We start from the raw sequence: 12,538 nt of genomic DNA on the forward strand, positions 1-12,538 counted from the left end.
CCACACTGCTGCTTTATTTCACAGTACACAGTGATTCAAAGAATTTTAATTCATTAATATTTAACTTTGCGACTATTTCTGCACCCACTTAGAAACATCCTCTTTCATCTTTTTCACTCCTTAAACCTTACTGAGTATCACTGTCCTATAACTTGAAACTAAACCCTGGGATTACTTTATTATAGTGCAAAAGTAGATTTCCAGGGATCAGCTGGCTGCTGGTTGTTATTTAATGCAAATAACAACTCACAAGTGGTGGTGCATGTGTGGATTTCCCACTCCCATCCCTCTCTTATTTCCACAGGTTAACATGAGCAGTGAGTGTATACTAGGAGAGAAAAATGCCTAACGGACAGTCTGGACTGAACGTTTGATAAGGAGCAAGGGTAACACTCTTTCTTGAGGACGGCTTATATTTTCTCAACATAGATCAGAGATGTTTTTAGCATCAGTTTGTAGGGTCACTTTCTTCTGCTCTATTGGCTACTTTTCTTTGAGTTACTGAACAGAACAAATCCCAAACCATAATGCTTTTTATGACAGCCCTGATGAGCTCAGTTCCAAATACAATTCTCACAGCAGCATTCATACTTTTCAGTAGAAAACAAGGAAACCAACTCTAATCCTGTGGTGCCCATATCAGAATCACTTGAAGAGACTGGTCAGATAACTCGAACTCACTCCCATCCCCAAGACATTCTGAAAGGTACTTATCCTCACCCACTCACGCCCTCTCATTAAAAACCACTGCTCTTGGGGTGCCTGGGTGGCTCAGTCAATTGAGCATCTGACTTCGGCTCAGGTCATGATCTCACAGCTCATGGATTTGGGTGCCTCATCAGGCTCTGGGCTGAAAGCTCAGAGCCTGGAGCCTGATTCAGATCTGTGTCTCCCTCATTCTCTGCCCCTCCCCCACTCATGCTCGCTCTCTGTCTCTCAAAAATAAATAAATGTTAAAAAAATTAAAAGAAAAAAACAAAAAACGTTGCTCTTGTACCCACAGCATACCTACCACGGGTACCACAATTGGCTATTGTCAGGAGACCACTAGTTAACCTATCACTTCAAGTAACATAGATCAACATCTGCAATGTGCACAGCCTGTAATCCAACAAATCCCCTTGTACAAATGTTACTGCATAAGAAGGCAAAAATATGCAAATTTACCAGCTTATAGTAAATAATAAGAAAAACTAAATAATGAACTGATTAAATAAATTATGATATCAAAACATTGGAATTCTTCTATTCAGTTGTTAAAAAGGAAGAGGTAAAGGGTACCTGGGTGGCTCAGTGGGTTAAGCGTCTGACTCTTGATTTCAGCTCACGTCATGATCTCACAGTTTGTGAGTTCGAGCCCAGCATCCAGCTCTGCACTGATGGTGCAGAGCCTGCCTGGGATTCTCTGTCTCTCCCTCTCTCTGCCCCTCCTCTTCTTGCACGTTCGTTCTGTCTCTCTCTCTCCCTCCCTCCCTCCCTCCCTCTCAAAATAAGCTTAAAAAAAAAGGAAGGGGTAAATCTATACTCAATGTTATAAGAAAAATAACTCAATTCCTCAATGATTTTGACAGTCCATGCACAGGTTTTTAGCCGTTACAGAGAAGCAGCCCTGAGAGAAGGGATCTTGGGGGTGGGCCTCTGTAGCACATTCATAAGAACACCTAGAAGGTCTCATCACATCAAAGCCATAAGACTTACAGGTGAACTTCCTGGTTTGCATGGCATAGCACACTGGGATGATGAACACTTGCTATAGCTGAGCCAAGATCTTGTCCCCCTCACGGTGGCTGGCAAGGCACAGAGCTGCCTAGACCTGTTGCCTCCCGTGGTGAGCAGCCTCTTCCATTCACTCTGCTGCACAAATATCTGTGGCTCCACATGTGTGAAGGGGAAGAGATTTGGGAAGTTGTGAATTTCAAGAACTGCAGAAGTTACCCAGATCTTGGGTCACTTGTCAACAGCTAACTTCTAAAGGAAAGAGAACTAAATATTGACTGTAACTACAGCATCCTATGCAGAAGAATAAAGATAACTAGGGTTATTTGAAACTTTCCCATCTTTTACCTTAAAGTCACTTTGAAATGCTAAGTCAAAGAAGCCAGACACAAAAGATCATATAATACATGATTCCATTTATGTGAAATGTCCAGAAAAGACATATCTATGGAAACAGAAAGTAGATTAGTGGTTGCCTGGGGCTGGGGATAGGAACAGATTGACTGCAAATGGCATGAGGGATCTTTCGGGGACGATTAAAATGTTCTAAAACTGGACTGAGCTCATGACTGCACAATGCTGTAAATTTATTAAAAATCACTAAATGGTGCAGTGAAAATGGGTGAATTTCACGACATGTGAATTATATCTCAATAAAGCTCTTAATAAACACTTTGAAGTAATATTAAACAATTTATAACTAGCCATATTACTTAGGTGTCTATACAACAGAAATATACCTAAGTTATAGAAAAGCAAATTGTATATATTTGTATCTTTTTTTCATTTTAAAAAGGAAGCTAGGGGCACCTGGGTGGCTGAGTTGGTTCAGTGTCCGATTTCAGCTCAGGTCATGATCTTGCAGTTCCTGAGTCTGAGCCCTGTATTGGGCTCTGTGCTGACAGCTCAAAGATTGGAGCCTGCTTTGGATTCTAGGTCTCCTCCTCTCTCTGCTCCTCCCCCACTCACACTCTGTCCTTTCTCTCTGTCTCTCAAAAATAAATAAACATTTAAAAAAAAGAAGCAATGTTTTAAAGAATCAAAAAATGTATTTAACTTTGAGTATGCACAGAAAATGACTGCAGGAAATACAAGGAATGTTGTTTTTAGAAGGTGAGATTGGGGTTTCCTTGCAAGGAATTTTTTACTTCTTATTGTATGCATTTTGCACCATTAAATATTTTAAATATTCCCTTTATTTAAAAAATATCAATTATTTTCAATGTCTATGTTTTTCTTTTGGTTTTAGATAAGGTTGTCACCAAGGTTCTCAGAACATAAGTATTTATAATTGAATATATCAATTCCAAAATAAAAGAGTATTTACTGATTCTGGAAAATGTGATTAAAAATAATATACATTGTCTCTTCACAAGTGCTACAGTTAACATTTCATAGAGTGTGCTATGTGACGGCATGGAAATAATTTTAGGTCAGAGGTTGGCAAACTTTTTCTTAAAGAGCCAAAAAATAAATACATTAGTCTTTGTGTGCCATTCTGTCTCTGTTTTAACTACTTTGCTGCTGTATGTCAAAACAGATGAAGAGAACAGATCATAAGTGACCTCTGTATTAGGTAGGAGATTACTTTTTTATTTTAACATGTGCCTGAATCTGTATTAGAAAAATATAAATGAAGTCCATGCATTCATAAGTATTTTTGCTTAGGATGAGGCTAAATTTATATAAGTTTTTAAAAGGCTAGAGACGTAAAGAAAAATATTAAGTAAATAATAGAACAGAAGGCAGGGGCGCCTGGGTGACTCAGTCACTAAGCATCTGACTTAGGCTCAGGTCATAATCTCATGGTTCCTGAGTTCAAGCCCTGCATCAGGCTCTGTGCTGACAGCTTGGAGCCTGGAACCTGCTTCAGATTTTGTGTCCCTCTCTCTCTCTCTGCCCCTCCCCTGCTCACACTCTCTCTCTTAAAAATAAATAAACATTAAAAAAAGAAAAAGGTACCTAGGAATGACAGAAATGATGAAAGATATCTATAGATGACAAATATTTGGGGAAAGTGCATTTGAGTATAAATAACAATTTCTTTTCTCTCTCTCTTTTTTTTAATTTAAGTAGGCTTGGGGGCGCCTGGGTGGTTCAGTCAGTTAAGAATCCAACTTCAGTTCAGGTCATGATCTCACGGTTCATGGGTTCGAGCCCCACGTCGGGGTCTGTGATGACAGCTGGGAACCTGGAGCTTGCTTCAGATTCTGTGTCTCGCTTTCTCTCTGCCCCTCCCCTGCTCGCACTCTTTCTCTCTCTCTCAAAAATGAATAAATGTTTAAAAAATTAAGTAGGCTTCACACCCAGCATGGAGCCCAACATGGAACCCAACATGGGGCTGGAACTCACAAACCGTGGGATCATGAACTGAGCCGAGATCAAGAGTCAGATGCTTAACCAACTGAGCCACCCAGGTGCACCAATAACAATTTCTTATTAACAATAAACAGTGGAATAAATAAAATCTCTCTAGACTAGGTAACTCTTATTAGAACCCAACCCAAGGCAAAGCTCCTGAAAGAAACATAAGATGTGAACCCAAAATTCCCCAAAAGTAGTGATCCTTAATATTTATTGCATCATAAGTTATGAACCTACTACCCAGGAAAAAAAATGCATATTTAAACATGGTGCTTTCTGAAGCACTTCCAAATTCAGAGACTTCAAAATGGTGAAGGAAAAGAGGACACACACATTAGCATCATTCCAAGACTTTTTCCAGGCATTCCAGTGCGCATGACCTGTGCTCAGCATTGAACTCAGCAAATCAAACAGGCAGGCCAAGAATGCAGTGCCCTCTGGGAACCAAGGCCATCTTCACACACTGACTGTGATGACACAGGAAACTGTGCAGTGTCAAAATAAAGTAAGGTTGCTGCCGAGTACTGCCCCATTCATTTCAACATACCACAATCCAGGGGGAAAAAAGACACAGTTTTAAACCCTTTTTGATTCTTCCTCCACTTTCCTAAACACAGCCATTATTCAACAATTGATAACCATTGATTGGGTGTTTTCTACTTAGAAAAATCTGAATTGAGAAGGGGCAGAGGAAGGTAGATGGTGGGGAGAAAAAGGAGCTAACATTTTTGAGCAGCTATGTGCTAGGTACTCTACACACACTGTTTCATTGAGTGCTTACAACAAATCCATGAGATACATATAATTATCTTCATTTTAGAGAAAAGGAAATGTAACCATTTGTCTAGATTTATCTCCTTTGTCTCCTCAAGATAAAACATTCATATCAGCAATACTGAATAGCTAATATTTATCTGTAAATATATTATTTCATGTCTCCATCATTCATGGTGCTAGAACGTTCTTTCCATATCTATATTCAACTAAACTGTACTTCGGTTTGAGTCTCAGCTTAACCATGGATTTTCCTGAAAAGCCTTCCTTAATGCCCTCCCCCATCCCTGATTCACACTTGCCTTGGTGTTAGCTCCATAGGGCATCACCATTGTACATAGTTCCATGGTACACTATCGTAATTGCCAATTTAGTTGCCAATCTCCCCTTATAGACTAAAATCTCTGAAAGTTCAGGGATCATTTCAATTTGACCTCTCTCCTCAGAGCTTTAATACTATGTCTGACACAAAGTAAGAACTCTGTAAAATCTGTTGAATGAATGAACAAACTACATTGCCCAACATCTAACATGCAAATGGTAGAACCAGGATTTGAACCTAGTCTCTCTTCCCATTACACCATAATGTGAGTACAAAAAAAAAAAAAATCAATTAGTTATTTACTATTTACTCTTTACTATATTAAAGGATTGTCTACCAGTGACTCAATTGCTCCAAATTGCCTTGGAAATCCTTCAGGAGGTACCATAAACTGGTTTATAAAGGAGAAAAGAAAATGTTTTAAAATGTCTCAAATTCAATGAAAATTAAAATTCTGTGATACAAAAAAAAAAGTTGAGTTTTTCTCAGAATTAAATTGCCAAAGAACTAGGAAGCAATGGAGTGGTACTCAAAAATAAAACCATCAAAATCAAATAAGTGTATCCTTGTGTGGTCCCTCTAACCTCATATCAGGCCAAAAGTATTTCTGTCATTCCATTTTTAATAAACCCTCAGGAAGGTCCGAGGTAGAAGCTGGCTCCTATCAAATTGCCTCTGAGATTTCCCTAGAGTAGTTCATAATCCTGAGCACCCAGGAATCGATATATACCCCACCACTCCTGTCTGACAAGCTGAACCCACCGTGAACAGCAAGTTTGTTATTCCCGCTTCTCTTGAGTTTTTTCAGATAGTTTTGTGACATGGAATGTGGTGGGGCCTGAAGGCCTTTGCTAGAGTGAATCTGCATCCTGCCGGGACATAATAACCCAAGTGCGGATGGCACTACCACCATACCGAGCCCTGTGTCCCAAACGAAAGCTTAAGGACTGACATTGGACAACAAGAAGCTATTAAACAGTTATAAACAAAATAGTGATCAGACTGATACTTAAAATATCCTAGCTGTATCAGTATTGTTGTTATTATTATCATTGTTAGTTTTACAATCAGTTATTGTTAGTATTACCTCTACAATAATAGAGGTAATAATATACACTCATACACATTCTCCCCAGAATGGGAGAAAGCACGATCACAACTAGTATACATGAAACAACCTTGAGTAGGCATGTAGAAATGTATTCGAAAGTTGAAATAACATCTATCATGTGTGTCATGACGGAAAAATGTTGCTTTAGACTACTGTATTCTACTGAACTGACAAAACTAAAAAATATTTGTTACATGCCTACTATGGCAAAGCATTGTGCCAGATGCGGCTGTTTCTATCTATATAGAGAAATCAAGAGTTTTATTGGCTTCTCAAACAAAACCTCTGTGGAAATTTTTGGGGTATCATCACCATTGTTTAATACTCTTAAGCTTTTCTGCTTCAATTTTCAAAGAAATGGCACACTTATAAATACTTAAATACAAAGAATCTTCTGCTATGTTTTATTTTTTTTTCTTCTGCTATGTTTTTAAATATATATACTTTTTTCCAGTGACCAAAATATTAGTATCTGCACTCTATGGCATTGTCTTTTAAGTATCAAGGTATTTGAGAAATCCAATAATTCATCAGAAGTTTGTTTGGAGAGGCACCTGGGTGGCCCAGTCGATCAAGCGCCGGACTTCAGCTCAGGTCATGATCTCACAGTTCATGGGTTTGAGCCCCATGTTAGGCTCTGTGCTGACGGCTCAGAGCCTGTAGCCTGCTTAGAGTTCTATGTCTCCCTCTCTCTCTGCCTCTCTCTCTCTCTCAAAAATAAATAAACATTAAAAAAAACTTTAGAGAAGTTTGTTTGGAGAACACATATCCAGAAATAAAGGAGAACTGGCTAATTTTAAAGGATATTGTATGAAAGTTTGAACCATACCTGCTCCCAAGCTATCTACAGACCAAATACACTCATGCCTTTAGGTCACAGAATCTCCATTCTTTGAATAGAGATGTCAACTGCTTATACTCAAACACCCTCCATGAAAAGTAACACAAATATCATTATATCATGTAATGCAAGTTGCAGTACAATTAGATAATGTTTTCATTTACATTCCCATTATGCCTCCTTAAAAATATACCCTCTTCAATTTCATTGGACTTAGGCATTGCTCAACTCTGTAACAGCAACACATTTAGAAACCAACTCTTACAATGGCCACAGATGTAGTTAATTCATTTAATAACCATTTACTCAGCCTATGTGCAAGATACTGTTCTAGGCTGTAGGAATTCAAGCAAAGATGTTGCTGTGGAGACAAGTAGGTAACGGATAAATACAAGCAGCATGGGATGTGTTATGACAGAAGGAAGTATCTCAGAAGTGCACCTAATCAGGCTTTCCTGGTCTTGAAGAAACAGTATGAAGTAACCAACTGAATAATTATGCACATCCACAATGAGCTATTTAAAGGAAAAATGAAGTTTCCAGTCAATGGGCAATCTTTTACTAACTTCGACCCTTATGGACAGTTCCTATGGGAGATACCATAGGGTAAATACTCTATTCACCCAAGGGCCTGTAATCTAATTAAGGCGACTGATACACATTTAATATGATGCTCCACAGGGTGCCTGTGTGGCTCAGTAGGTTAGACATCTTACTTTTGATTTCAGCTCAGGTCATGATGTCACAGTTTGTGAGTTTGAGCCCCACATCAGGCTTTGTGCTGACTGCACAGACCCTGCTTGGGATTCTCTCTCTGCCCATCCCCTGCTCTCTCTCTCTTGCTCAGTCTCTCAAAAATAAATAAATAAACTTTAATAAAAAAGAATAAAATGATGTTTCAGCAACAGGAATTTTGGGATTAAGCCCTAGATTTGCCTTTAGTAATTATGTGATTTGGGACAAGTTGGGTAGCATCTCTAAATCTCAAGTTTATCATACATATGATGGATAATAGTATATATGATTGCAATAAAGATGAAATGAATTACTGCTACCAAAGCACTTAGCCCAAGCCTGAGAACTCAAAAACCATTAGCTATTACAAAGACATCATTACCATAATTAACCTTACAGTGAGTGCACAAATATTCAAAAGAACAAGCAGTTGTTTTCAAACATGGTTGTTTAAAAAATATTTAGAGAAACAGATTTGAGGGCAAACTTAAAGGCAGCACAAAAAAAAAAAAAAAAAAAAAAAAAAAAAAGATTATACATGACAGAGCAAACAGCAATGAGGAAGCTCAAGATAACGATGATTTGTCCAGCATGTAATGAGAAGACATTTGGGCCGAGTCTGTGTAAGGGAAAGAAAGGGGACATGAAAGGCAAGCTGGTGGCAGATTAGAAGAGGCCTTCACTGGAGTGCCTGGGTGGCTCAGTTGGTTAAGCACCCAACTTTGGCTCAGGTCATGATCTCACGGTTTGTGAGTTCAAGCCTTATATCGGGCTCTATGCTGACAGCTTGGAGCCTGGAGCTTGCTTCTGATTCTGTGTTTCTGTCTGTCTCTGCTCCTCCCCTGCTCATGCTCGTCTTCTGTCTCTTGCTCAAGAATAAACATTTTTAAAAATTAAAAAAAAAAAAGAGGGCTTCACTGCCAGACAATTTGTCTTGTAGATGATGGGCTGGGAAAGGTTCTGTCCAGTAAAGTTAAATGACCAAAGCTGTGCTTTCTAAGAAAAGGTGAAAAGGGGGATCCAAGGTATACAAGCCAGTTAGAATGTGATTGTTGTAGTCCTGCTGCATAGCAGTGAGGACATACCTTGCAGGAATCCGAGGGAAGAAAACTGGAGACTAGAAGCATTTTGATAGATAAAAAGAAAAGAAAAAAAAAAGACACTGAATGCAAGTATTGGTTATGGATCTACTCTAAAAAAAGGTTTCAGGCCACATTTTCTCAGTGAGTACTTAAGTCTCTAAATTTAAATTATGAAATTCCAGAGATATGTTGATTATTCCAGGTATTTTAATGGCTGAGAGGGATACATTGCTCACCGTGCAACATTGAATCAGTGTTGGTGCTCATAATAACGTGATCAGTATTTGTATACCCATCTTGCTAGCAGCATAATTCACAGTAGCCAAAAGGTGGAAACAATCCAAATGTCTACCAATGAATGGATGAACAAAATGTGATATATACTTACAATGGATATTATTCAGCCTTAAGAAGGAATGAAATTCTTACTCATGCTATAATATGGATGAAACTTGAAGACATTAAACTAAGTGAATTAGCCAGGTACAAAAGGATAAATACACTGTGATTTCACTGATATGACATAATACAAGTAGTCAAACTCATAAAGACAGAAAGTAGAATAGTGGTTGCCAGGGGTGGGGGAGAGGAGAACGGGAAGTTACTGTTTAATGGGGACAGAGTTTCAGTTTGGAATGATAAAAAAAAAAAAGTTCTAGAGATGGATGGTGGTGATACTTGCACAACAATGTGAATGTACTAAATGTCACTTGACCGTACACTTAAAATCATTAGTTTTGTGTTACATATGTTCTACCAAAATGAGAAAAAATAATTGTGTTTATCTGATGTCCTGAGAAACAGCATGTTCATGCAAAATAAGATAAAGGTAAGGCTTGCCAACACATTTAGACTAGTTGCCCAACTAAAAGAGACCACTACTCTCTCTAGGTTAGACACCATTAGCTAGCTTGTCCAACTGGAAAAATAAAGAGGAAAAATGCCAACCATCATCTACATCAGAATGAAAATGGTCTCTCTGCTTCTCACCTGCCCTGGTCTGACACTGAAGGAAAAGAAAAGAAGTCATTTTCCCAGTCAAAGCAACCCGTCACCTTGGTACTTCCACTGATGACAAAGAAAAGGAAAGTTGAGGAAAGGAAAAGTAACTTGCTGAAATATCTCCGTGTCCACAGCCATGACAAATGCTCTACAGACAAATTCACTGAGCTTTGAGGGACCAGAATTACTTAATATACTTCTATCAATTAAAATTTCCCAAGCGGATACTGTGTCTAGCACTATGCTAGATGGAATGCAAATACAGAAAAAGTTTAATACATGCTCCTTGCCTTTTAAGATCATATAATCTACTTGAGGGGACACGAATCATACAATGACATAATAATGAACATTATGAGACAGAATATAATTAGGTGCTAAATTGTGTAGTACAGATTATATGTGCTCTAGAAGGTCATAAAAATGTCTAACATCCTGCAGAAATGAATAATGGGTTAGGAAACCTTTACTCACTGCCCACTTGTAGAAGCAAGCAGAGAAACCTATAAAATAGAATAAAGGCTCTTAAAATATCTATTATATTTTATGTGTAATACACCTCCTCCACCAAAGAGTCCTTTTCTTAGCTTTTTGTCCAAATTTGCTTTTCTCCTCATCGTCATTTACAAGTAATTAGAAAATGCCTCAAAGGAAAAAAAAAATAAATGTGCCAACAGTCATTTGAAAGAATGTGTAAATTACCGTGAAACAGTGGTACTCAATGAAAAATTAGTAAACTCAGGCTTCATAAAAATAAACCTTTCATTCAAAGCTTGATTTGTTCAAAGCCAAGAAGAAATAGCTATAGGACCCCCCCCCCCCTTCCCACATGAGGGCTAATGGGATCCAAGGACAATTTTATTCATTTAGCTTCAGAATTCAGACCATGTGCTTTAAAACGGGAATTTCACATCTCTCTGCATGACATAGATCAAAACAGACAGGGATTTTGTTTCTATAAGGACTCAAACTGTGAGTGTGTACATCTTTTTGTTCTGGCCAACCTCAAATATTAAGAGTTGTATAGCTATGTAGCTTAAGCAGTGAGCTGAAGAAGTGAAGCATTAGATTCTATTTCCTAGGCTGCCAGTGACTATAATTTCTCATCGTTGTCTTCATCCCTTCTCTAGAAGTAGTGATCAAACATATTCTACTCTCTCAGAACTGAGTAAATATAGTGCTTTTTGGTGTTTCTCACTCAACTGTTAGCATCACATAATACTGGCAAGACTTGAGGGTAGTTCAACTAATATACTGTGGTATAACAAACTACCCCAATACTCTGTGGTTAAAACAACCAATTTGGTTCACTTATGATTTTGTAGATCAGGAAGTTAGGAGGGCTCAGCTCGGTCATTCATCTCACTCACCTGGCACCGCTGGTAGCTGAGGCCAGAGGATCACTACTCAGGATGGTTTTCTCACTTAAATGCTTTGCAAAGCTGTGGTGCTTCAAACTCACTCCTGTGCACAAGTGCACGCATTCTCAGGTTGTCTCTCTCTCCTCTCTCTAGCTCTCTCGCACCATATGGTGTATCATCCTCTAGGAAGAGTGACAAGTAGGGTAAGAGAAAGAGGTACCTTGGGCATAAAATTTAAGGAGGTACTCATTCCCAAGTGCCGCCGTAAGAGCAAAGCTCCTAGAGTGCAAAATTTAAGGAGGTACTTACTCTCATGTCATGTACCTGGGCGTGAGTGCCTCTCTAAATGTTGTACCCTCGGGACCTCCTTTGTCTCATGCTCATCCTGGCTAACTCCAGGTGCTCTCCATGTACCCCAGTGGTGGTGGGGTTTCTCACAGCATGGTGATCTCAGGATAATCAACCTTCCTCCAGGGTGGCTATCTTCCAAGGGATAGGGAGTTCAAGCTGCTGGGCCAGAAAAGGTCCTTGCATATAACTGGTACTGTGTCACTTTCTGTGGGTCATCTATTCTATTGGTCAAACCTGTCACTGTATCCAGATTCATAGAGAAACAGACACCACCTGTTGATGAGAGTGGAAGAAGGTCTCATTGCAGAAGAGCAAGTGGTATGAGAGACACTGTTGCAGCCATCTCAGGAAAATGCACTCTTCCACATATTCCTTTATAAATGTTTCTGCACATTATTCCTGGAACACCATCACAGCAGCCTAATTAACATCACAGCCTCTGAACTTCATCTTCAGTTCAGTATACTGAGGCATACGGCTTGCAACCTGACCTTACTGCAACAGCTATCTTATTGTACCCTGGCTTGAAATTTCCAGTGGTCCCCGGCCTATGAATAAAACCCATACTCTTCTACCTATCATTAGAGTCTTCCATGTTGGTGCCATCTCACTTGTTGCTGGTTGAATTGTATCCCCCAAAAGACATATGTTCAAATCCTAACCCCCAGTACCTATAAATGACTGGGATCTTTATAAGAAAAAGGAAAGAGAGATCTAGACAAAGAAGCAGGTTAACTTGTTATGGTAGTCCTAAGAAACTAACATACCATCCGTTCAATTCTACCCCTACTGCTTCCTAGCATGCTCCCTTTATTTAGACAGAAGTCTCTTCCCTGTCCCTATCTTCCACTCGATTAGTGCATCTTTGTTTGTCCTTAC

Source organism: Acinonyx jubatus, chromosome C2, assembly GCF_027475565.1.
Source record: "Acinonyx jubatus isolate Ajub_Pintada_27869175 chromosome C2, VMU_Ajub_asm_v1.0, whole genome shotgun sequence".
NCBI lineage: Eukaryota > Metazoa > Chordata > Mammalia > Carnivora > Felidae > Acinonyx > Acinonyx jubatus.